Source organism: Dermacentor albipictus, chromosome 7 (genome assembly GCF_038994185.2).
Source record: "Dermacentor albipictus isolate Rhodes 1998 colony chromosome 7, USDA_Dalb.pri_finalv2, whole genome shotgun sequence".
NCBI classification, from domain to species: Eukaryota; Metazoa; Arthropoda; class Arachnida; order Ixodida; family Ixodidae; genus Dermacentor; species Dermacentor albipictus.
In genome coordinates this window covers 120503384-120528394 of record NC_091827.1, presented here as the reverse complement: position 1 = coordinate 120528394, position 25011 = coordinate 120503384, and the positions used below count along the sequence as shown (strand labels likewise).

General features: G+C 46.0%; 1 pseudogene; it reads right to left on the bottom strand.

The window, feature by feature from the left end:
- Positions 1-1054: 1054 nt before the first annotated feature.
- The window catches only part of LOC135909552 (uncharacterized), a 218299-nt pseudogene continuing 194342 nt past the window's right edge, over positions 1055-25011 (bottom strand).

The window sequence follows — 25011 nt, the reverse complement described above, 5'->3', positions numbered from 1 at the left end:
ATCGGTGCGCCCTCTTTTCTGAGGGCGATCACGGAATGGAGGAAAAGAGCTATCCATAAATATATGTGAAATTTCGGCAGCAACGCCAGCCACCCACCATGGAGTCCAACAAGGGGACGCTGCAGGGCCTGAAAAACAGGGCCTGCAAACGCCAGCTGTACGTTGCCGCTATAACCTAATATGATATAACCAAGGTTGGCTACTCACACAAGGTTAACCCTTGCTGCCAGGAAGGTCGGAAGTAATAAAGAAATGAGAAGGAGACAGGAAAGGTGGAAAGTAAGGAAAAGACGAAGGTTGTAGGTAGAGAAAGACAGGAAAAGGCAACTACCGATTTCCCCCGGGTGGGTCAGTCCGGGGGTGCCGTCTATGTGAAGCCGAGGCCAAAGGGGTGTGTTGCCGCCGCCGAGGGGCCGTAAAGGTCCAAACACCCGGCATTGGCTCAACCCCCAGGATCCCCTTTTCCCCGGACACGGCTAAGCCGCGCACGGCTACACGCGGGAGGGTCCAACCCTCGTGTGCTCGGGTCCGTGGTGTCGCAACCCACCAAACGCCTGCTGACGCAGACGCCCCTGCGGGGTATGTATTTTGTAACATCGGCTGTTAATGGTCAATTAACCTCAATGGATGGGATCTGTGGCTGTAGCTAGGTTGTAAAGCTTATAATTTCATCAAATGGCACTGTAATATTTGTTTAGCATGCATAAAATAATTCAGTGTACCATTTTTAGATACAAATGTTACTGCACACAGCACACAGCACATTTCTAAAAATTCAAGGACTCAGGTCACTCTTAACATTGCATTTTCCAGCAGTGCAATATGGCTTATTTATGGGATAACAAACATTACTTCTAAAGCATTAACTTTTTTCAGTCAGGGAAGAGTCTTGTGTTCACTGAAATGTAGAATGTGCTACTATATGGAATGGCAATGTAAACTAGAATAAAAGTAAATGATGACGCTAAAGTGTTATGTGTATCCATGTGTTAGATATCTTTGGGTGACCCCTTCAGATAAAGAGCACTTGTACAATTTAATTAATGAACTTTATTTTCACATTGCTTTTTGAATTATTTGAAATATTTACAGCCAAAAGTATCTACAATGAACATTTCTTTCTTCAAATGTATCAGCACATCAGGGAACTTCCAAATGCTGAGCCAGCAGGAGGAACCTGTCGGAGCAAGCCATAACAACCTGGAGGAAGGGCCCACTGCTGCAGAGCTCTTTGACGACATGTGCCACTTTGCCAATGAGGAGTACGTGCACGTGTACGAGTTGGAGGAGCAGGAGAAGGAGGCGGAGGATGTGGTGGTAACAGAGGTGTCGGTGCCGCCAGCGGCAACGCCTGCACCTCGTGCACAGGCGTCTTCAGTAACGTCGTCCGGCACGCCTACGAGCAGGAAAAGAAAGGTAAATGCAGACGATTTGTTGGCGCAGCAGCTTCAGCGTGTCACCGGTGCTCTCGAAACAACAAAGCCGACAGATCACATCGAGCTGTTTGCAATGTCACTTGTTCCACTCATGAAGCGAGTGAGAACGGAAAAACAAGTGGACATGTATATAAAGATTTTGAATGTCATTAAGGAATTAACTGATTAATTTTTTTCTTTTTGTCATACTCGGCACCTTCTCACTGCAGCTTCAGAGTGCCGATCGCACATCGCCAAAGAAACAAAGGAGCAATGTTTATGCTATCTGTTCATTTTGCTCGTCCATGTGCTGTCTGCACCATGAAGGCACAGTGATACTATAAACCAGCACATCAAGGCAGCATGTTTTTCGAGTATGTTTGTTTTCTTACTTTTGTATACATACTTTTACTTTTAAATTTAATGTGTTGTCGACCCGTGCAATAACCTTCTCAATAGCCAAGTTATGGAAACCAAGAAAATGTCAGAAGTTGCTCATACTGCATTCCACCAGGTACTCATACTATTATTCTTTATTTTCTTTTTCAATGTGTTCAATTCTATATTACAGTATGTTGATCTCTCACTTCTCATATATTCACTCTTTATGTTCCATCTTTTATTGTGATGCTGCATACTTTAACACATTATATGCTTGTCACTGATATTTCATAAATTTTTTTTAGTTTTCATGTGTTCACTTTGCACTTATTTATGTGGTTTTGATGTTTATTGCTTACTTTTATTTTCTTGTTTCTAGTCGTCCTTACATAATGTCATACATTTTAACTGGTCAATGATTGCATGTGCCTTTTACTTGTGCAATACTCTTTTTGATAGCCCAGTTGTGGAAACCAAGAAAAGTGTACCTCCAGATACTCGTACAACCATAGTTATCATATTGAATTGTGTATTACTGTACTTTGATACCTAATCTCTTATATGCTTGCTTTTATGTCCTGTTTGTTACTGCTTTATTGTGATGCTGCATTATGCATTTTTAACACGCTAGCTGCTTGTCACTGATACTTTTATTTCAAAAAATTAAATTATGGGGTTTTACGTGCCAAAACCACTTTCCGATTATGAGGCACGCCGTAGTGGAGGACTCCAGAACTTTTGACCACCTGGGGTTCTTTAACGTGCACCTAAAGGTACGTTCACAGGTGTTTTCGCATTTTGCCCCCATAGAAATGTGCACGCTGTAGCCGGGATTCGATCCCGCGGCCTCTTGCTCAGCAGCCCAACACCATGGCCACTGAGCTACCAAGGCAGGTACTTTTATTTCGGCTTTTTTATGTTCTGGATATGTTTTCATGTGTTCAATGTGCACTGGTCAGTGTTCAGTTTTTATTTTCCCATTCCTAGTTATCCGTACATGACGTGATACATTTTAGCTTTTCAATGCATGCACGTGCCTTTCACCTGTGCAATACTCTTCTTGAAAGCCAAGTTGTGGAAACCAAGAAAAATGCGTACCTCCAGATACTCGTATGGCTGTTTTTACCATAGTCCTTTGTGTATTACTGTACTTTGATGCCTCACCTCATTTGTTTGCTTTTTATGTCCTGTTTTTTACTGCTTTACGCTGCATTCTCCATTCTTTAACATGCACGTTGCTTCCCAATGATATTTCTATGTCGTTGTTTTGTGTTCAATTTGCACTTATTTATAGGTGCTTTTTTTCCTATTTGAAGCCCTCCTTACATAATGTGATATGTTCTACCTCATCAATGCTTGCACATGCACGTGCAATACTCTTTGCAACAGCATAGTTGTGGCCTGCCACTTCAGGCAAACTACAATGGAGCCAATGGGGAGCGACAGTTGCATTCGCGGCAGCTTGGCTGGCCAGTACGGCCCTACCTGTCAAGCCAGCAGTAGCTGGGTATGCTTAAATAAATGTATTTTTTTGTGGTTGGAAATAAAATGTTTACGGTTTCGATATTCATGAATACCACAGTTCAAGTCTATTTCTACTCCACATCAAACATCCAGTTACCATCAAGTAAGTGGACTACACACTTCACAACATGGATGAACAAAGTAATAACACAAACATTTTTTTCTTGCACAGGTGCCACAAAATTGACACGTAAACAGCATAACTGATAAGCCACAGTGAACAGCAATTATGAATGACTGTTATGAAGTCACAATGTGGCTTTTGCTCTTTCGAGGAAATGCTCACCATCATTGCAGCTGGTAGAACTGCTGCTCACGTAGACGCTTCAAAGCGCCTTCTTTGGAAACACCTGGTTGGTGCCACTGCCATGGAACCTCACCTACTTTGCTGCAAAAATAGGCTGCAAAGAGGTTCCTGGCATGTGCAGCTTCACTGTCGTAGTTTCTTGATCGTGTTGACTGAAGGGGGGTAAACTGCTGCATTCTGTCGTCTCCCAACGCAGCTTGGATGCTTTCGCGCCAGCGTCCTGCTACAAAGTTTCCAAACTTGTCCTCTTGATCACTGTAATTGTCCGACTGTGGATTGAGGACAGTTAGGAAGTTGTGCAAGACACAGGCAGCCTTGACAACAAAGTCCACGTTTGTGGGGAGCAAGTTAATGGTCCGCAGTAGGATACGCCACCTTGCTGCTGCGATCCCGAACGCGTTTTCAGCACACCGTCTGTCGGAATATAGCAAACAAACATTGAAATTCAAACTTCAGAAACATTTATTTTAAAAAAAAATGGTTAGAAAAACCTGTTCCCTTAGTCTGCCTTTTTAGAAGACATGTTTACAGTAATGATACAAAGACTGCAAGAAATCCAGTGTCAGAAGTACTATGCGTGTATTTTTCTTGCGGTATAATAATTCCTTGCGCAGTACTTGTGCACTTTAAAGGGACACCAGAGAGAAGCTCTGAAGCAGTTCAGATTGTTCAAGTATTCTTCAAGACCTCTACTTGCATTGATTTTGCAATAAAAGGTTGATTATTAAAAGAAAGAATGACTGTCAGTGTCTCATTTTTGAATTTCACTATCTTAGTGCACCATACCTTGCTCGGCTCAACCTGTAGTTGAAGACTCTTCTTTCATCCCCAAGTTGCTTGGAAGGAAATGGGCGCATAAAGTCTTTTCTTAACTTAAAAGCTTCATCCCCAACGAAGACGTGGGGTAAAGCTGTTGTAGTTCCTGGGAGCAGGCCAAGTGAGGGTATATTGAGGTAGGTCTCCATTGACAAGGGCCTTGCCAAATGCAGTGTTTAAATACGCCTCCGTCGCTCACGCGACCTTCAACCCCCACATCAACAAGCACGTACTTGCAACTGCTGTCAACGACAGCCATGAGGACAATTGAATATGTTCCCTGAAATAAAGCATGCATGAGGAGAATTGAATATGTTCACTGAAATAAAGCATCAGAGCAACTGTCGACATTCACATGCAAACAGCAAATTTACGGCCACTGTCAGGCAATTTGAGTGGCCTGTTTAGCAAGCAAGGCTTGGTACTATTGTCACCTGCGTACTATCGTATAAGAAAGTTTACTGAAATGGCTGCAGAATGCAGGCAACTGCAAAAGCATCAAAGGATGCTCTGGATGTTAGTGAGTTGTCAATCGTTAAACTCAATAGTCTACTTTCATACTCATACCCCTCATATGCTTGAAGGTTAAGGAACCACAATACCTCATTTTATAACCATATGCCCATTTGCATTTGAGTTTTTTTGTACAGCACTACAATGCACTGTACATGGCACCTGACTTGCACTGCATGTAAATTGTAACATCTACAAAGCACCTTCCTGGCAGAATTGCAATTACCAAAAGAAACAGCATCCTTAGTACACAAAGCAAATAAAATGAAAGCATAGCAGTTTACCTTGTAGTTGAAGTAATTACTCCCAGAATTTGGTGGGCATGTGATTGCTACATGTTTTCCATCGACAGCCCCCAAGCAATTGGGGAATTGCCATCGAGCTGAAAATCCTTCAGCAATCTTCTCCCACTCCTCTTGGGTTGGTGTCTAGACTAGTACGGCACTTGCCATTACTACTGACTGGAAAAATCAGTGGCACACAATGCCCATATTGCTAGAAAGTGTGCAGTGTCATTTCAAGTGATAAACGTAATTGCTATGTCCACAGGACCAAGCTCGGTGTAACACACATTTGATGATGTGTGTTGTTTTGTGGCGCAAGGGCCAGGTTTGGCCAAAGAGCGCCATGACTGGTGGTAGTGTTAAGGATGTATTCTGGAAGATGTGACTTGGCTGTAAAGTGGCCTAAAATAGTCGCTGTAAAGTGCGTAAAATCTACGTGCTATAAAATTATGGCGATGACTGATGACGAATACTATGAACTTTAAAATCCATCGTAAAAGAATGATGCAAAATAGAAAATATATAAGATTCTAAAATTCACTAGAGCACCACTGCCTCGTTAGAGCCCTTGAGACACAAGGGCTTAGAGGCATGTGCTACATAAAAAAGATTATCACAGCGGCATCCTCTGGAAAGAGGAGACGCTACGAGTGTGTGGGGCTTATAACATGTAATACAACATCTTTCAGGAAGCCCAGGACTGCGCTGGAGTCAAACAGCGGTTCTGGGCCTAGTAACATTACTGGATGAAGGGGGATGCGCTGCCGGTATGCTAAGGGAAAATGCTTCTTTCTTTCATGTTCGGCTTCCCGACACTCCAGGAGGACGTGGAGGACGGTCAGCCTCTCCCCGCATCTACCACAGGTTGGAGGCTCGTTTCCGGTGAGTAAAAAGTTATGTGTGCCAAATGTGCGTCCTATTCTCAGACGACAGAATAGGACATCTGTCCGGCGTGATTTTGTTACGGAAGGCCAGAATCCTAACTGTGGCTTTATCACGTGGAGCTTATTATTTGTTTCTGCGTCCCATAGCCGTTGCCACTGGTTCCGTAGTTTCCTCCGTAAGAAGGGCTTCAGGTCTGTGACAGGAACTGCAGCGGTGGGATTAGCAGAATGCGATGCAACTGACGTGGCCATCTGGTCCGCAAGAATGTTACCTTCGATGCCCCTATGACCTGGCACCCAGCATATGATGACATGCTGATTACCTGTATACGCTTTACACAGAGCAGAATAAAGTTCGTTAATTACTGGATTTTTGTGGTTTGAGAAAGCCATCAAGGCCTTCACAACACTAAGGGAATCCGTATATATGACTGCTTTCTGGAGTTTTGATTTCCTTATATGCTTCACAGCCGACAATAGTGCGTAAGCCTCCGCCGTAAAGATACTAGTTTCCGCATGCAGTACATCGGTTTCTGAGAAGGATGGCCCGACGGCTGCATAGGACACCCCGTCGTGTGACTTCGATGCGTCTGTGTAGAACTCCGTGCAGGAGTGTTTGTGCTGGAGTTCCCGGAAATGCATCTGGATTTCAATCTCTGGAGCGTTTTTTGTAACTTCAATGAAAGATGTATCGCATTGTATCGACTGCCACTCCCAAGGAGGTAGCAGCTTGGCTGGAGGCATTAGGCGAAGTTCGAGGATTGGAACATGCATTTCATGACTAAGCTCCCTCACACGCAGCGAGAAAGGCTGTCTTACGGAAGGACGATTACGAAATAGTGTAGCATATGTCATATCATTAATGGTGTTAAAACAGAGATGTTCGGGATTAGAGTGGACTTTCAAAAAATATGTTTGGCTGATGTATGTTCTCTGGATATGTAGTGACCACTCATTCGATTCTGCATATAAACTTTGTACGGGACTCGTTCTGAAAGCTCCTGTGGCTAAACGGATACTCAGATGGTGAACAGGGTCTAGCATCTTTAGTGCGCTGGGGGTGGCAGAGTGATAAATGACGGCACCGTAGTCTAGTCGTGATCGAATGAGGCTTTTATATAGATTCATTAAACACTTCCTGTCACTACCCCACGTAGTCTGGGAAAGAAGTTTCATTATGTTCATTGTTTTCAGACATTTTTCTTTAAGATATTTAATGTGGGGGACGAAAGTGAGTCTGTAGTCAAGTATGACACCTAGAAATTTATGTTCTTTGTTTACAGGTATCTGTTGTCCACACACTTCCAAGCAGGGATCCCGAACTAGGCCTCTCTTCCTTGTAAACAAAACACAAGAACTCTTATGAGGATTGATTTTGAATCCATTTTTCTCTGCCCACCCTGACACCTTGTTCAAACCATGCTGTACCTGTCTTTCGCACACTGCGAGGTTACAGGATTTGAAACCTATTTGAATGTCGTCCACATAGACAGAGTAAAAGATGGCGGGTGGTACGGAAGCACGAAGTGTTGTCATCTTAACAATAAAGAGTGTGCAACTGAGCACGCCACCCTGGGGTACACCGGTTTCTTGTGCAAAAGGACGTGACAGCACATTGCCTACTTTCACCCGGAAGGTACGATTGGACAGGTAGCTTTTTATTACGTTTAGCATATTACCATGAATGCCCATTTCTGACAAATCTCTCAAGATTCCATACCGCCAGGTCGTATCGTACGCCTTCTCCATATCGAGGAATATCGATAAGAAGAACTGTTTGTGTACAAACGCGTCACGAATATGTCCTTCAATACGTACAAGATGGTCGGTTGTGCAGCGCCCTTCTCGGAAGCCACACTGAAAGGGATCAAGCATTTTGTTTTGTTCAAGGAAGTGGATGAGTCGCCGATTTATCATTTTTTCAAATACCTTACACATGCAGCTTGTGAGGGCTATCGGGCGGTAACTTGCCACTGAAGAAGGGTCTTTCCCTTGTTTCAAAACAGGGACCACAATGGCTTCTTTCCATGCCGTTGGAAGGTACCCTGCGTCCCAGATAGTGTTGAAGAGTGTAAGTAGTGTTACTTGTGTGTCATTGTGTAAATTTTTGAGCATGGCATACATGATTCTATCGGATCCCGGTGCAGAGGTCTTGCATGCGCTCAAGGCAGCTTTCAACTCGGCAGCACTAAAAGGGCAATTGTACGGTTCATTCTGTCGGCATTTATTGGTGAGTGGCTTGCATTCTTCGATTTGTTTATATTTTAGGAAGGATTGTGAATAATGATTTGAGCTTGATACACTCTCAAAGTGTTCCCCCAGTGAGTCGGCTTGATCTTTCAGTGTATCGCCCTGTGTATTTACTAGTGGGAGTGAATATGTTTGCCGCCCTCTAATTCTTTTGACGCGGTTCCAGACTTTCGCCTCATCTGTAAACGAGTTTATACTTGATAAAAAGTTCTGCCAACTTTCTCTTCTGGCCTGCCTGCGGGTTCTCCTGCCTTGAGATTTTACTTTCTTAAAGTTGATAAGATTCTCTGCAGTGGGGGAAGCGCGTAGCAACCCCCACGCTTTGTTCTGTTTCTTACGAGCAATCCTACATTCCTCGTTCCACCACGGGACACGCCGTCTGCATCCCAAACCGCTTCCTTCAGATATGCATTTAGATGCGGCATCTATTATGAACGCTGTAAAATACTCCACAGCGGCATCGATTTCTAGAGAAGACATATCAGCCCATGAGAGTCTAGATAGATTTCGAAATTTCTCCCAGTCGGCTGTATCTATCTTCCACCTAGGAACTTGTGGGGGAAATTCATTTTCTTTAGATGTTTTTAGCAGTACGGGGAAGTGATCGCTCCCGTAAGGATTGCTCGTAACTTCCCAGTTGAGTTCGGGTAGTATAGACGCGGAGACTATACTAAGATCTATTGACGAAAAGGATCTGTTTGCAAGAGAGTAATATGTGGGTTCTTTCCTATTTAGAATGCACGCTCCAGAAGAAAAAAGGAACTGTTCAACGAGACGACCTCGCGCATCGATGCGAGAGTCTCCCCACAAGGTGCTATGCGCATTGAAATCGCCAAGAACAACATAAGGTTCTGGCAATTGATCTACATAAGATTGAAATTCGTGTTTCGTTAATTGGTAATGTGGGGGTATGTAAAGAGAGCTAATGGTGATGAGTTTGTTTAGAAGAACAGCTCGGACCGCCACTGCTTCGAGAGGCGTTTTTAGCTGTAAAAGTTGACACGCAATGTTCTTATGGATAACAATGGCGACACCACCCGATGATGCGACAGCATCATCGCGATCTTTGCGATAAGTTATGTACTGTCGGAGAAAATTTGTGTGTTTGGATTTTAGGTGTGTTTCCTGTAAACACGGCACTTTTGGATTGTGTTTTTGGATGAGTTCCTGCACATCATCTAGGTTTCTAAGAAGACCTCGGACATTCCACTGAATTATTTGTGTATCCATTTTTAAAGTAAGTTGGTGCTGTGTGTACGGAAACTGAAAGATGTCTTAGATTACAGAGCCCTTTCGAGGCCCTGTAATCGGGGTTTTGCCCTTTCTGGAGCGTTCGAGTGAGCCTCGCCGCTCCTTAGGCGCTTGGCGCGCCGTGAGGACATGTGTAGTGTCCATTGCCTCTTGGGAGGCGCTGGACACATGCTCTTGCGAGCGAGTTTTCTGTGAGGGTCCTGCCTCGGAAGGCAAGATCCCTGCGCCCACCAGCCCGGAGGTCGGTGGGGCTCCCTGAGGGATCTGGCTGCGCCGGTTGTTGCCAGCGCTGGACGGGGCCGGGGAGGTTGGGGTAGCCTCGGCTGCGCCCACCTTCGTGGTCGTTGGCCCCGCCTGCTGTGGTGGCGTAGCAGCGTTAGCTGCAGTCGCCGAGGGGGCGGATGGCGTCACTGCCGCCTCACTGGGTGTGGGACGGACAGCCGCTGGAGGCCGTTGTGGCGCTGCCCCCTGACGCGCCACTTCGGCAAAGGTGTGCTTTGGCAGGAAAGATACCCGCCTGCGTGCTTCTTTGAAACTTATGTTTTCTTTAACTTTAATCGTAACTATTTCCTTTTCTTTCTTCCAAGACGGGCACGACCGCGAGTATGCAGCGTGCTCGCCTTCACAGTTTACGCAGTGGAGAGTTTTCACACGATTCAGAAGTGTGCTCATTAGCACTGCATTTAGCGCAGGTTTGGCGGCCTCGGCAGCTCTGCGAGCTGTGACCGAAACGCTGGCATTTGAAGCAACGCAGGGGATTAGGGATGTATGGACGAACACGGAGCTTGATATACCCGGCCTCGATGGACTCGGGCAGGACACTTGAGTTAAAGGTGAGTATTAGGTGTTTGGTCGCAAGTTCCTTACCATCTCGCCTCATCTTGATTCTTTTGACATTTATAACATTTTGTTCACTGAAGCCCTCCAAGAGTTCAGCCTCAGAGAGCTGCAGCAAATCATCGTCTGAGACAACGCCGCGGGAGGTATTCATCGTGCGGTGCGGGGTTACTACTATTTGGGTCTCCCCAAATGATACAAGTTTAGGCAGTTTCTCAAATTGTTTGTGATCGCGGAGCTCCAGGAGGAGGTCACCGCTAGCCATCCTCGACGCCTTATATCCTGGACCAAAAACTTCGGTAAGGGACTTCGATACAAGAAATGGAGAAATTGTTCGCACTGGTTTAGCTGGTGTTTCAGAATGGATAACGTGGAAACGAGGGAAAGATTCTTTTTGCCGACCAAAAAATTTGAATACTTCATCGGTGCGCCCTCTTTTCTGAGGGCGATCGGGGAGTGTAGGGAAGGAGGTAGCCATAAACATATGTGAGATTTCGGCAGTAACGCCAGCCACCCACCGTGGAGTCCTACAAGGGGACGCTGCAGGACCTGTGAAACACGGCCTGCAAACGCCAGCTGTACATTACTACTATAACCAAATATGAAATAACCAAGGTTGGCTATCCACACAGGGTTAACCCTTGCCGCCAGGAAAAAAGAAGTAAAAAGAAGAGAGCAGGAGACAGGAAAGGTGGAAAGTAAGAGAAAGACGAAGGTAATAGGGAGAGAGAGACAGGAAAAGGCAACTACCGATTTCCCCCGGGTGGGTCAGTCCGGGGGTGCCGTCTATGTGAAGCAGAGGCCAAAGAGGTGTGTTGCCTCCGCCGGGGGGCCTTAAAGGTCCAAGCACCCAGCATCGGCTCAACCCCCAGGATCCCCCTTTCCCCAGACACGGCTAAGCCGCGCACGGCTACACGCGGGAGGGTCCAACCCTCGTGTGCTCGGGTACGTGGTGGCGCAACACACCAAACGCCTGCTTACGCAGACGCCCCTGCGGGGGTAACACACATTTATGCAGTAGAAGAAATGCTTTGCCTCTAATGTACCAAGGCAAAGCTGATTACCTAGTGTTTTGGTACTGCTTGAAGGCTGATCATTCTTTAATTAATTGGCAAACATTTTGCCCGCACTACCAGCAATCATCACTGTGCAGCAGTTATAAGTGAAGTGTAATGGCATACTTACTTGCATGAAATGATCCTTGAGGCGTGCCCATATTGCTCGACATGTGTCGTGTATGCATTGCCTGGCAGTTTCAAGACCTACACGATATAACAGCGCTACTTGGCATATCTCCTGCCCTGATGCCAGGTAAATGTAACATGACAAACAGAACGAAAATTGCCCTCACACACCAATCTAACTGAGGGGTTTTACGTGCCAGAACCATGATTTAATTATGGGCACGTGCACCCAATGCACTGGAAATCTGCATATTTACATTTTACCCCTCATGAACCAATACAAATTAATATCATCCCATTTCTGCAAGCAACCCCATAATACATAAGAGGTGTAAAATAGCAGGAAATTGCTGTTCTATACACAAACTGTGGGCCAGCATTCCCTAGCCTGAGAGACTGGGCCCTAGCCTGATAACTGCCATGCTATATGATTAACCTCTGTAACAGAAACACTTCATAGCAGCAGCCTATGCAGTTTCTTTAAAATATACAGCAAAGTATAATGTTAAAAAATGTAATAGCATTACAACTGTAGCAGCATATACATGGTACTCCACTGGTAAATAATTTTACTCACAATGTGGAATGTACTTCTACGAACCTCAATGTCATCGCCAGTCGCTCTGCAGGCTCCAAGGGCTCCCTGATGAACTGCTGTCGGGTCAGGTCCGCAGCGACAAAGTTTAACAGCTTATCGAAAAGCTGCGGCGTCATTCTGTAGTACTTGCAGAAAAATCTGTGATCTCCTTGTCGCATGCGGCACATCTGCAATTGCCATGAAGAATGTAAACAATCATCCAGACATAATAGACGTGGCTGCGAATGGTCGTGGATGGATGTGTGTTGTTTAGTGGCGCAAGGGCCAGGTATGGCCAAAGAGCGCCATGACTGATAATGTTGTGTTAAGCGCTGATTTGTGAGTGGCGATGGTGGAATGTAACATGGCTGTAAAGTGGCCTAAAATCAATCAGTGACATGGAAGCGTAAAATAGGATATAGCATAAAATTATGATAGTGATACATGTAGTGGTCTCTGGATAAAGTACGCGTGATAAGTGATCACGGAGCTAAAATGCGAGAATATGTAAATAGCACTAATGCCTCCGGGGGCCTTTGAGTACAAAGGCTGAGAGGCAGGTGCTTTCTTTTATTGCACCTACCGCAGCAGAAACCTCTGTTAGAGGCTGTGCTACGGATTTCCTGGGGCTATAATATGGAAACTATCTACATCTTTTAAAAATCTAAACAGGGATTCATGTTTGAAGAAAGGTTCTATGCCTACAATCATTTGAGGATGTAGTGGAATTTGTTGCCGGTGAGGTAATGGAAAATGCTTTTTCCTATTTGCATCTAATTCTCTGCATTGCATCAGGATGTGAAGCACGGTAAGTGGCTCACCACACTTATCACACATGGGTGGATCACCACCTGACAAGAGGTATGCGTGTGTACTGTATGTATGTCCTATTCTAAGTCTGCAAAGTATTACTTCCGTATGGCGGTTCTTTGATACCGGCGGCCAGTTGCCAAGATATGGCTTGATAACATGGAGTTTATTTTCTGTTTCTTTATCCCACAACCGCTGCCAGAAAGCCCTCAGCGCTTTCTTTATGGAGGGCTTAAGGTCCATTACAGGGACAGTCATGGAAATGTCTGCAGCATTCGCGTGGATGGATGTGGCTAGCTGGTCAGCCAACACGTTTCCTTCAATCTCGCGGTGCCCCGGCACCCAGCATACCACGATTTGCTGCTTGGAAGCATAGGTGGTTAGTAATGCTGAGTAAAGAGATACAATGATAGGGTTTTTATACTTTTTGACAGTTTTCAAAGCGTTTACAACGCTCAATGAATCTGTGTATATAATAGCCTTTGTGATATTACTTTCTTTAATGTGTTTAACGGCAGCCAATATGGCGTAGGCCTCTGCTGTAAAGATACTTGTGCTCGTGTGCAGAACACCGGTATCCGAAAAGGATGGACCGACTGCTGCGTAAGATACGCCAGAATTACACTTTGATGCGTCTGTAAAGAATTCAGGACATGCGTATTTGTGTTGTAATTCCAAGAAGTACATTCGTATATGCGCGAGAGGAGCGCGCTTTGTAACAGTTATGAAGGATGTATCACACTCTATTGGTTGCCACTGCCACGGCGGGGGCCGTATAGCAGGGGACATAAGGTGGTATTGAAGCAGTGGAACCCTTGTTTCTTCAGCCATGTCTCTAACACGCATGGAGAAAGGCTGTGCCACTCTGGGCCGGTTGCGGAAAAGTTGGCAACTGGACAAATCGTTTACGGTGTGATACGCGGGATGCTGACTGTTTCCGTTCACTCTAAGAAAATACATGAAAGACGAATATGTTCTCTGCAGATGCAGTGACCACTCATCCGATTCAACGTACAGGCTTTCTACTGGGCTTGTTCTAAAGGCGCCTGTGGACAGGCGAATTCCTAAGTGGTGGACGGGGTCCAGCATCTTTAGAGCAGTTGGAGTAGCCGACTGGTAAACTATGGCTCCATAGTCTAGTCGTGTGCGTATGAGGCTTTTGTACAAGTACAAGAGGCACTTTCTATCACTGCCCCAGGTTGTGCGTGAGAGCACCTTTAAGATATTCAATGTTTTCATGCACTTGTCTTTAAGATATTTTATGTGCTGTACAAAGGTTAGTTTCGCGTCTAAAATTATGCCTAAGAATTTATGTTCCCTGTTTACGGGCAGACGCTCACCATGCAACACAATTTCAGGATCAGGGTGCAGGCCTCTTTTTCTAGAGAAAGTGACACAGGTGCTTTTTTGTGGGTTCAGTCTGAACCCGTTCACATCAGCCCATTTGGAGACCCTGTTAAGACAAAGCTGGGTCTGTCGCTCACAGACTGCAAGAGAACTTGATTGAAAACCTATCTGCACATCGTCAACATACGTCGAATAGAAGATGTTATGTGGTATGTGTAGACGAAGAGAATTCATTTTTACTATAAAAAGTGTGCAGCTGAGCACCCCGCCCTGCGGCACTCCAGTTTCCTGTACAAATTTCTGTGACAGAACAGTGCCCACTCGAACGCGGAATGTCCGATTCGACAGATAACTTTCGATAACATTGAACATATTTCCGTGTATACCTAACTGTGAGAGGTCTCTCAAAATCCCAAACCGCCACGTTGTATCATAGGCTTTCTCCATATCTAAGAATACTGATAAGAAAAACTGCTTATGGACAAAAGCCTCACGGATACGTGCCTCGATACGTATGAGATGGTCAGTGGTGGATCGACCCTCCCGAAACCCGCACTGGTATGGGTCCAGCAATTTGTTTGATTCTAGGAAGTGTAGTAGGCGACAGTTAATCATTTTTTCGAATACTTTACATAGGCAACTTGTTAATGCTATAGGCCTGTAACTCGATACAGAGGAAGGATCCTTTCCGTGTTTTAGGATTGGAATAACAATAGCCTCCTTCCAAACAGAGGGGATCTCGCCGGAAGACCAAATAACGTTGTATAGGTAAAGGAGGGTTTTCTGTGTTTCGGATGGTAATTGTTTTAACATCTCATATATTACGCGGTCTGAACCTGGGGCGGATGTATTACAACAGTTTAGTGCTGCCTGCAGTTCTGCTATACAGAATGGATCGTTGTACGCCGCACTTTTAGCAGACTTTCTTTCTAATGTTTGCTGTTCTATTTGTGTTTTGTATTTTAGGAAGGTTTCTGAGTAGTGTGAAGAGCTCGATATGTATTCAAAATGTGCCCCGAGAAAGTTGGCTTGGTCTTCAAGGCTTTCTCCGTGGCTGTTCACTAAAGGCAGGGAATATGTGTGTTGCCCATTGACTTTTTTCACTCTATTCCATACTTTGCTCTCATCTGTGTACGAGTTGATGCTTGATATGTACTTCGCCCAACTCTCTCGTCTTGCTTGTCGGCGCGTTCTCCTCGCCTGGGATTTGATATGCTTAAAGTTTTCAAAGTTTTCTGCTGTTGGCGAATCGCGAAGCAGCGCCCACGCTTTGTTCTGCTTCTTCCGTGCTTGCCTACACGCATCGTTCCACCAGGGAACACGCCGTTTGGAACCCATGCCGCTCGCTTGAGTAATGCATTTACATGCGGCATCAAGTATAAAAGCTGTAAAATATGCAACAGCGTCATCTAAGGTTATACCAGACATCTCAGACCAGGTCATGTGTGTAAGAGTTCGGTACCGTTCCCAATCGGCTGTGTCAATTTTCCACCGAGGGACCTGCGGGAGAAATTGATCTTGTTTCGGCGTAGTTAGGATTATTGGGAAGTGGTCACTCCCATATGGGTTGTTAAGCACAATCCATTTAAAATATGGTAAAAGCGTCGGCGATAAAATGCTAAGATCTATGGCAGAGTATGACTTGTTGGCTAGGTTAAAATATGTGGGTTCCTTTGTATTTAAAAGACATGCTCCAGAGGAGAAAAGCATCTGTTCAATGACGCGACCTCGCGCATCACAGCGTGGATCGCCCCACAAACTACTGTGTGCATTAAAATCACCGAGAATCATATAGGGTTCTGCGAGCTCATCTATTAATGATTCTAAGTCGCGTCTGTGAATCTGATAATGTGGTGGTATGTACAAAGAGCAGATGGTAATGAGTTTATTTAAAAGTATGGCTCGAACGGCCACGGCCTCAAGGGCCGTTTGGAGCTTTAAATGCTGACACGCTACAGTTCTGTCAACAATAATGGCTACACCGCCAGATGATGCGACAGCATCCTCGCGGTCTTTGCGAAATGTAATATACTTTCGGAGAAAGTGTGTGTGTATAGATTTTAAGTGTGTTTCCTGTAAACACAGCACTTTTGGATTGTGTTTTTGGAGGAGTTCCTGCACATCATCAAGGTTTCTAAGAAGACCTCTGACGTTCCATTGAATTATCTGTGTATCCATGTTGGTAGTAAATAGGTGCTGTGTGTACAGAAAAGAAGTAGTGATTATGTAAATTACAGAGATTTATTTACAGAGCCCTTTCGAGGCCCTGTAATCAGGGTCTTGCCCTTTCTGGAGCGTTCGAGTGAACCTCGCCGCTCCTTAGGCGCTTGGCGCCCCTGGAGGATAGGTGTAGTGTCCATTGCCTCTTGTGAGGCGCCGGACACGTGCTCTTGCGAGCGGGAAGTTACGAGCGAGGGTCCTGCCTTGGAGGGCAAGACCCCTGCGCCCACCAGCCCGGAGGCCGATGGGGCTCCCTGAGGGATTTGGCTGCGCCGGCCGTTGCCAGCGCTGGAAGGGACCTGGGAAGTTGAGGCAGCCTCGGCTGCGCCCACCTTCGAGGTCGATGGTCCCTTCTCCTCGGTTGACGGAGCAGCGCTAGCTGCTACCGCCGCGGGGGCAGAAGGCGTAACTGCCGACTCACTGCTTGTGAGTCGGACAGCCGCCGGAGGCCGTTGTGACGCTGCCCCCTGACGCGCCACATCGGCAAAGGTTTTCTTGGGCAGGTATGATACCCGCCTCCGTGCCTCCTTGAAAGTTATGTTTTCCTTTACCTTGATTGTAACGATTTCCTTTTCTTTTTTCCAAGAAGGGCACGACCGCGAGTACGCGGCGTGCTCACCATCACAATTAACACAATGTGGAGTGTTCTGGCACGTTTCAGAGGAATGTTCTTTGTCACTGCACTTGGCACAAGTCAGCCGGCCTCGACAGTTCTGTGAACTGTGGCCGAAACGTTGGCACTTAAAGCATCTGAGAGGGTTGGGAACGTATGGTCGAACCCGAAGTTTGATATAACCGGCCTCGATGGACTCGGGAAGGATACTTGAGCCGAACGTGAGTATCAGGTGTTTCGTGTTGATCTCTTTTCCATCTCGCCTTATCTTAATTCGTTTAACATTTACAACATTCTGGTCACTGAAGCCCTCCAAGAGTTCAGCCTCAGTGAGCTCCATCAAGTCATCATCAGAGACAACACCACGGGTGGTGTTCATGGTGCGGTGCGGGGTTATAATTATTTGGGTTTCCCCAAATGACACTAATGTTGACAATTTTTCATATTGTTTTTGATCGCGGAGCTCCAAGAGGAGATCACCGCTTGCCATCCTCGACGCCTTATATCCAGGACCAAAGACTTCAGTCAATGATTTGGAAACAAGGAAGGGTGAGATAGTTCTTACTGGTTTATCTGGTTTTGCGGAATGGATAACATGGAAACGCGGGAACGATTCTTTTTGGCGGCCGAAAAATTGAAAGACTTCATCGGTGCGCCCTCTTTTCTGAGGGCGATCAAGTAGTGGAGGGAAGGAAGTAGCCATGTGTGGACGTGTAGTTTTCGGCAGCAACGCCAGCCACCCACCATGGAGTCCAACAAGGGGACGCTGCAGGGTCTGAAAAACAGGGCCTGCTAACGCCAGCTGTACGTTGCCGCTATAACCCAATATGATATAACCGAGGTTGGCTACTCACACAAGGTTAACCCTTGCTGCCAGGAAGGTCGGAAGTAATAAAGAAATGAGAAGGAGACAGGAAAGGCGGAAAGTAAGGAAAAGACGAAGGTTGTAGGGAGAGAGAGACAGGAAAAGGCAACTACCGATTTCCCCCGGGTGGGTCAGTCCGGGGGTGCCGTCTATGTGAAGCAGAGGCCAAAGGGGTGTGTTGCCTCCGCCGGGGGGCCATAAAGGTCCAATCACCCAGCATCAGCTCAACCCCCAGGATCCCCTTTTCCCCAGACACGGCTAAGCCGCGCACGGCTACACGCGGGAGGGCCCAACCCTCGTGTGCTCGGGTCCGTGGTGTCGCCACACACCAAACGCCTGCTGACGCAGACGCCCCTGCGGGGGCGAATGGTCGTCTCATGTGTTAATGCATCGTATGTACCTGATCGCCAAGAGGGTGACCAGAGGTCATTTGCATCACTAAAACAACAATGAACTTGCTAAGCGATATAAAGGCGAGCAGAAAGCCCTACAGATTAACGACAATGGGGGCGAAATGACACAAAAAGAGCGCGTGCATATCGTCTTTTCAGCGCTGCACGTGTTTCTTAGCAATTACAAATTCAACCAAGGTCAGATACTGAGTAGCGACACGACAAAACACTTCTGCGTAAAATGAGCAGAGTACTTACAGCTGTGTGGTAAAGTCGTTCTTGCTTTCGGGCCAAAAACACAGGTCGCACCCACCAGCGTCGCCGCTGCCTGCACCGTCGTTGGTCTCGTCTCCTCTTCATTATCATGAGCAAGAGTATCTGTTCCAGCAACAGTAAAAGCCAGACGACGCGGAAAGGCGGGAACGCGGCGCCGTTGATAGCGTGCCAGTGCTGCTGCCACTTCATGCGAAGCTGATTATGTCGTGTAAGACAGCGCATTTTCATTTTTTTTTACCTTGGTTTCTAAACTCTAAAATTATAAAAATGACGTTTATCACTATTTGAGCATTTTGCAGCACCGTAAATATTTCTGTACGAAACGATGTCTTCTCAACCGATTATGTGTGAGCGCGCAGGAGCGCGCGCTTCCGCACGTACTTGTGGATGCAAACCGCCATTACTCGCGAGGCGCGGCACGCGCAAGGCGCGCGAACGCGAGCTAGCGCGCGTCCGCAAGCGTACGTGTGGTCTCGGCTTAACAGAACAAGCCCCGACAATCAAGGTCGCCTCCGAAGGACCAAAACGGCGTCGGCGCTTCCGAAATTGGGTGCAACCGGATCAACTTCCTGCTCCGAGAAACGCGGCCGCCGAGAAAGTCCTCTTCCGACCCGGGAAAACGGCCAACTTCCTCTCCCTGACAAAGGACGCCAATGCTGCCCAGCGATCGAATGATGATGATATGTGGGGTTTTATGGCGCAAGGGCCACTCATGGCCAAAGAGCGCCAGGCAATGTTTTAATGGAGTCAGTGATGCAAGTAATGATCAATGGCGTCGTGTTTGGCTATAATAATGGAAACTGGCTGTATAGGGGCCTTAAAACAATAGTAAAATTAATATATATCTATTAAAATTGTCACAGTGACTTTTAAGGTGTACTATGAATTTAAAAGATATGTTCTCACGGAGGGATGGAATAAAATATGTAATTGCCAATAGCACTATTGCCTCAAGAGGCCCTTAAGTGCAAGGGCCTGTAGGCACGTGCTCTACAAATTGCTACTATCGCAGCAGCAGCGTCTGGTAAGATGCTGTGCTACGAATCTCTTCGGCCTATAACTTGCAATGAATTAACATCTTCCAGAAAGTTAAAAACTGACTTTCTATGAAAAAATGGGTCAGCACCAAGCAACATTGCAGGATGAAAGGGAATGTTTTGTCGGTAGGCTAGAGGGAAGTGTTTTTTCCTTTCAGTTTCCATTTCTCTACACTCCAGCAAGACATGGAGGACGGTTAGTGTCTTGCCACATCTACAGCATATGGGAGGTTCGCTACCGGTCAAGAGATAAGAGTGCGTGCCATACGTATGACCTATACGAAGGCGGCAGAAAAGGACCTCGATTCGCCGTATTTTTGTTATCGGTGGGAAATTTCGTAATTGTGGCTCGATCAAATGGAGTTTATTCGAGGTTTCTGTGTCCAACTTGTGTTGCCAATGCCTTCGAAGTTTTTTGCGTAGAAATGGCTTTAAGTCTGAGGCAGGGATACCTACGGAAGAGCTGCCAGCTTTCGTTGCAATGGATGTGGCAATTTCATCTGCAAGCATGTTGCCCTTAATGTCTCTGTGCCCAGGTACCCAACATATTATGACGTGCTGATTAGATGTATATGCGGTGCACAGGAGAGAATATAACTCATTGAGTACAGGACTGTTGCGTTTCTGGAGTGACAGAGATTTTACGACACTAAGGGAGTCTGTGAATATAATAGCCTTTTGCAATTTCATTTTTTTGATATGTTTAACAGCTGTCAGTACTGCATATGCCTCAGCAGTGAATATGCTTGTTTCTGGGTGCAGGACGTTGGAGTCTGAAAATGATGGACCGATGGCTGCATACGAAACGCCGGCATGCGACTTTGAGGCATCTGTGTAAAATTCCTGGCAAGAGTACTTCAAATGAAGTTCAAGAAAGTGCATTTCGATGTGTACCTGGGGAGCGTTCTTCGTTATTTCAACGAACGAAGTATCACACTCAATGAGCTGCCACTGCCACGGCGGACATAGCATGACAGGAGCCATAACAGGATTTTCAAAAAGTGGAACATCCATTTCTTGACTGAGTTTCCGTACACGCAGTGAGAAGGGTTCTCTAACTGCCGGTCGATTATTAAATAAAGTTGCAGATGTCATGTTGTTTACACTTGCGTAAGAGGGATGCTCACGGTTTGCATTTACCTTCAGAAAATACATAAAACTTGAGTACGACCTCTGAAGATGAAGCGACCACTCATTAGCTTCAACGTAAAGACTCTCCACAGGACTTGTCCTGAAGGCACCGGTCGCCAGGCGGATACCTTGGTGATGGACAGGGTCCAGCATCTTCAATGCACTAGGGCTAGCCGAATGATAAACTATTGCCCCATAATCTAAGCGTGTTCGAATGAGGCTCTTGTAAAGGTTCAGGATGCATTTCTTATCACTACCCCACGTTGTGTGTGACAAAATTTTAAGAATGTTCATGGTTTTAGGCATTTGTTTCTGAGGTACTTCAGGTGTGAAATAAATGTTAATTTCGTGTCTAAAATAATGCCTAGAAATTTGTGTTCTGTGCTCACAGGTATGTGCTGTCCCTGAAGTTCGACTTCAGGATTTGCTATGAGACCTCTTTTTTGAGTGAAAAGAAGACAGGTACTCTTGCTGACATTGAGCGTAAAGCCATTTTCATCAGCCCACTTAGACACCTTGTTTAAACAAAGCTGTACTTGTCGCTCGCAGATAGCGAGATTACATGACTTAAATCCAATCTGAACGTCATCAACATATACTGAATAAAATATACTACGCGGTATTGATGAGCGCAAGGAATTCATTTTTATAATAAAAAGTGTGCAGCTAAGCACGCCACCCTGTGGTACCCCAGTTTCCTGTAGAAATGGTCTCGAGAGGACATTACCAATTCTGACACGGAATGTGCGATTAGATAAATAGCTTTCGATTACATTAAGCATTTTTCCGCGGATGCCCAACTCTGATAAGTCACGTAGAATGCCATACCGCCACGTGGTGTAGTAAGCCTTTTCCATGTCTAAGAATACAGAAAGAAAGAACTCTTTGTGTATGAAAGCGTCCCGAATATATGCTTCAATGCGAACGAGGTGGTCTGTCGTCGATCGGCCTCCCCTAAAACCACACTGATAGGGGTCAAGGAGCTTGTTTGATTCAAGGAAGTGCAAGAGCCTGCGATTTATCATTTTCCCAAAGAGCTTACATAGACAACTTGTGAGTGCTATGGGCCGGTAGCTTGCCACAGAGGACGGATCTTTACCTTGTTTCAAAACAGGGACTACTATCGCCTCTTTCCATGCCAATGGAATGTCTCCTGTTTCCCAGATAGTGTTGAAAATAGACAACAGAGCCATCTGCGTGTCAGGGTGAAGATGTTTTATCATTATGTACATGACTCTGTCGGCTCCTGGCGCCGATTTCGTGCAGCCGTTCAAGGAAGCTTTGAACTCAGCAATGCTAAATGGATGATTGTACTGTTCACTTCCGCTAGCTTTACGGTTCAGTGCCCTACTTTCAGCTATCTGTTTATGTTGCTGGAATGACTGCGAGTAGTTCGCAGAGCTAGAAACTCGCTCGAAGTGTCCTCCCAGAGCGTTCGCCTGGTCTTGAAGGCTGTGGCCTTCATCATCAACCAAAGGCATGTTGTAGGTTTGTCGAGTAGTTAATTTTCTTTGCCTGTTCCAGACTTTTGCTTCTTGTGTATAGGAATTTATGCTTGTGACGTATTTTTCCCAGCTTTCTCTTTTAGCGATACGACGCGTTCGTCTGCCTTTCGATTTCACGTGCTTAAAGTTGATGAGGTTTTCTGCCGTTGGAGATTGACGTAGTAAACGCCAGGCTTTGTTTTGCTCCTTACGCGCATTCTTGCATTGCTCATTCCACCACGGCACACGCCTCTTTTTTGCAGTCCCCTTCGTTTGTGGAATGCCCTCTATTGCAGCGTCAATTATAAAAGCGGTAAAATAAGCAACAGCATTGTTCACACTAAAATCTTTAAAAGTGTTTCACTGCATCTGGGTGATTTCTTCAAATTTTTTCCAATCTGCGGATGCAACTTTCCATTGAGGGGGGTGTGGCAGGGATTCATTTTGTTCTAAAGCTTTGAGGCAGATGGGAAAATGATCACTCCCATATGGGTTTTCGACTACCTCCCACTCTAGGCAAGCTACAAGTGTAGCCGAGCAGATAGCTAAATCTATCGCAGAGTACGTGCCATGTGTTGTGCTATAGAATGTCGGCTCCTTTTTATTTAATATGCATGCACTTGAGGAAACAAGGAAATTTTCTATTAAGCGGCCTTTGGCATCGCATCGAGAGTCTCCCCAGAGAGTATGGTGCGCGTTGAAATCCCCAACGAGTACGTAGGGCTCAGGCAGCTCATCGATTAGACTAAGAAATTCTGTTCTTTGGAGTCGATAATGGGGTGGTATATACACAGAAGAGATTGTAATGAGTTTACCTAGCAGTAAGGCTCGAACCGCAACTGCCTCAAGAGGCGTTCGGAGTTCCAAGGCCTGGCATGCTACACGCTTATCAATTATAATCGCGACACCACCGGACGAAGCAAAAGCATCGTCACGGTCCTTGCGAAAAATGTTAAATTGGGGTAGAAATCCTGTCTGTGTAAGTTTCAAATGGGTCTCTTGTACACACAGCACCTTTGGATTATATTTACGCAAGAGTTCCTTGACATCATCGAGGTTATGTAGGAGACCCCTGACGTTCCATTGTAATATTTGTGTCTCCATAGCTAATAGTGTGTGTGTGTGCTGTGTTTTAAGAGAGGAAAACTTGATTTAGATTACAGGACCTTCCCAGGCCCTGTAATGCGGAGTTTGTCTTTCTTGCCGCCGTCCTGAGACTGGCGGCGGTCCTTGGGCGCTTGCAGCGCCGTCTGGCTTGAAGTAGTGTCCATTGCCTCTTGAGAGGCACTGGACGTCCGCTCTTGTGAGCGGCGCGTTTGTCGTGGAGGCTTCACCTGAGCAGATGAGACCTTCGTGCCTACCAACCCTGAGGTTGATGGGCCCTCTTTCTGTGACGGCGAGGCAGCGTTGACTGCTATCGCCGAGGGGGCTGGTGGCACAACCTCGGCCACACTCTTTGTGGGCCGGGCTGATGCCGGAGTCTGCTGCAGCGTTGCCCCCTTACGCGCCGCACCAACATAGCTTGCGGTATGAATGAATGAAACACGTTTCCGCGCTTCTTGAAAACATATATTCTCTTTAACTTTCAGTGTAATGATGTCCTTTTCTTTTTTCCACGTCGGATATGATCGGGAATATGTGGCGTGATCACCGTCGCAGTTCACACAGTGCAGTGCGCCAGTGCAGTTGTCGGAAGCGTGCTCTTGACCACATTTTGCGCAAGTGAGACGGCCTCGGCAGCTTTGTGAGCCATGGCCAAATCTTTGACATTTGAAACATCTACGTGGATTTGGAATGTTGGTCTTACTCGTGTTTTTGTGTATCCTGTATCGAGAGATTCTGGCAGAACACTTGTAGCAAACGTGAGAACGAGATGTTTTGTAGGAATTTCTTTGTTGTCGCGCTTGATCGTTATTCTTTGTACTTTTACAACTTCTTGTTCCTTCCATCCTTCGAGTAGTTCTTCTTCGCTCAGGTTCAAAAGATCGCTGTCTGATACCACACCTCTGGATGTGTTCATAGATCGATGTGGCGTCACTGTGACTTCGACATCACCAAAAGCCAGAATATTTGAAATTTTTTCACGTTGGAGCTGGTCACGTACTTGAAGCAGTAGGTCGCCACTAGCCATTTTAGTAATCTTGTATCCAGGACCAAGAACATCGGTGAGAACTTTCGCAACGGTGAATGGTGAAAGGGTTCTTACTGTCTTATCAGGGCACTGACTATGTATGACGTGGTAGCGTGGGAAGGATTCCTTGCGTTGGACAGAGAATTGAAATGTTTCTTCGGTGCGCCCTCTTTTCGAAAGAGGGCGATCAGAAAGTCGGGGAAAGGTGCTTAAAGCCATTAATAACTTATTACATTTCTGCAGCTATGCCAGCCACCCACCACCGAGCCCAACAAGGGGACGCTGCGAGACCCGAAGGAAACGCAGACGCCAGCTGTACATAGCTACTATAACCCAATATAATAGATCCAAGGTTGGATGAACTACACCAGGTTAACCCTCGCTGCCTGGAGAATTGGAAGTAAACGAAGTGAGAAGAAGACAGGAAGGGTGGAAAGTGAGAGAGAAAGACGAAGGTTTAATGATGATGATGATGTGTGGTT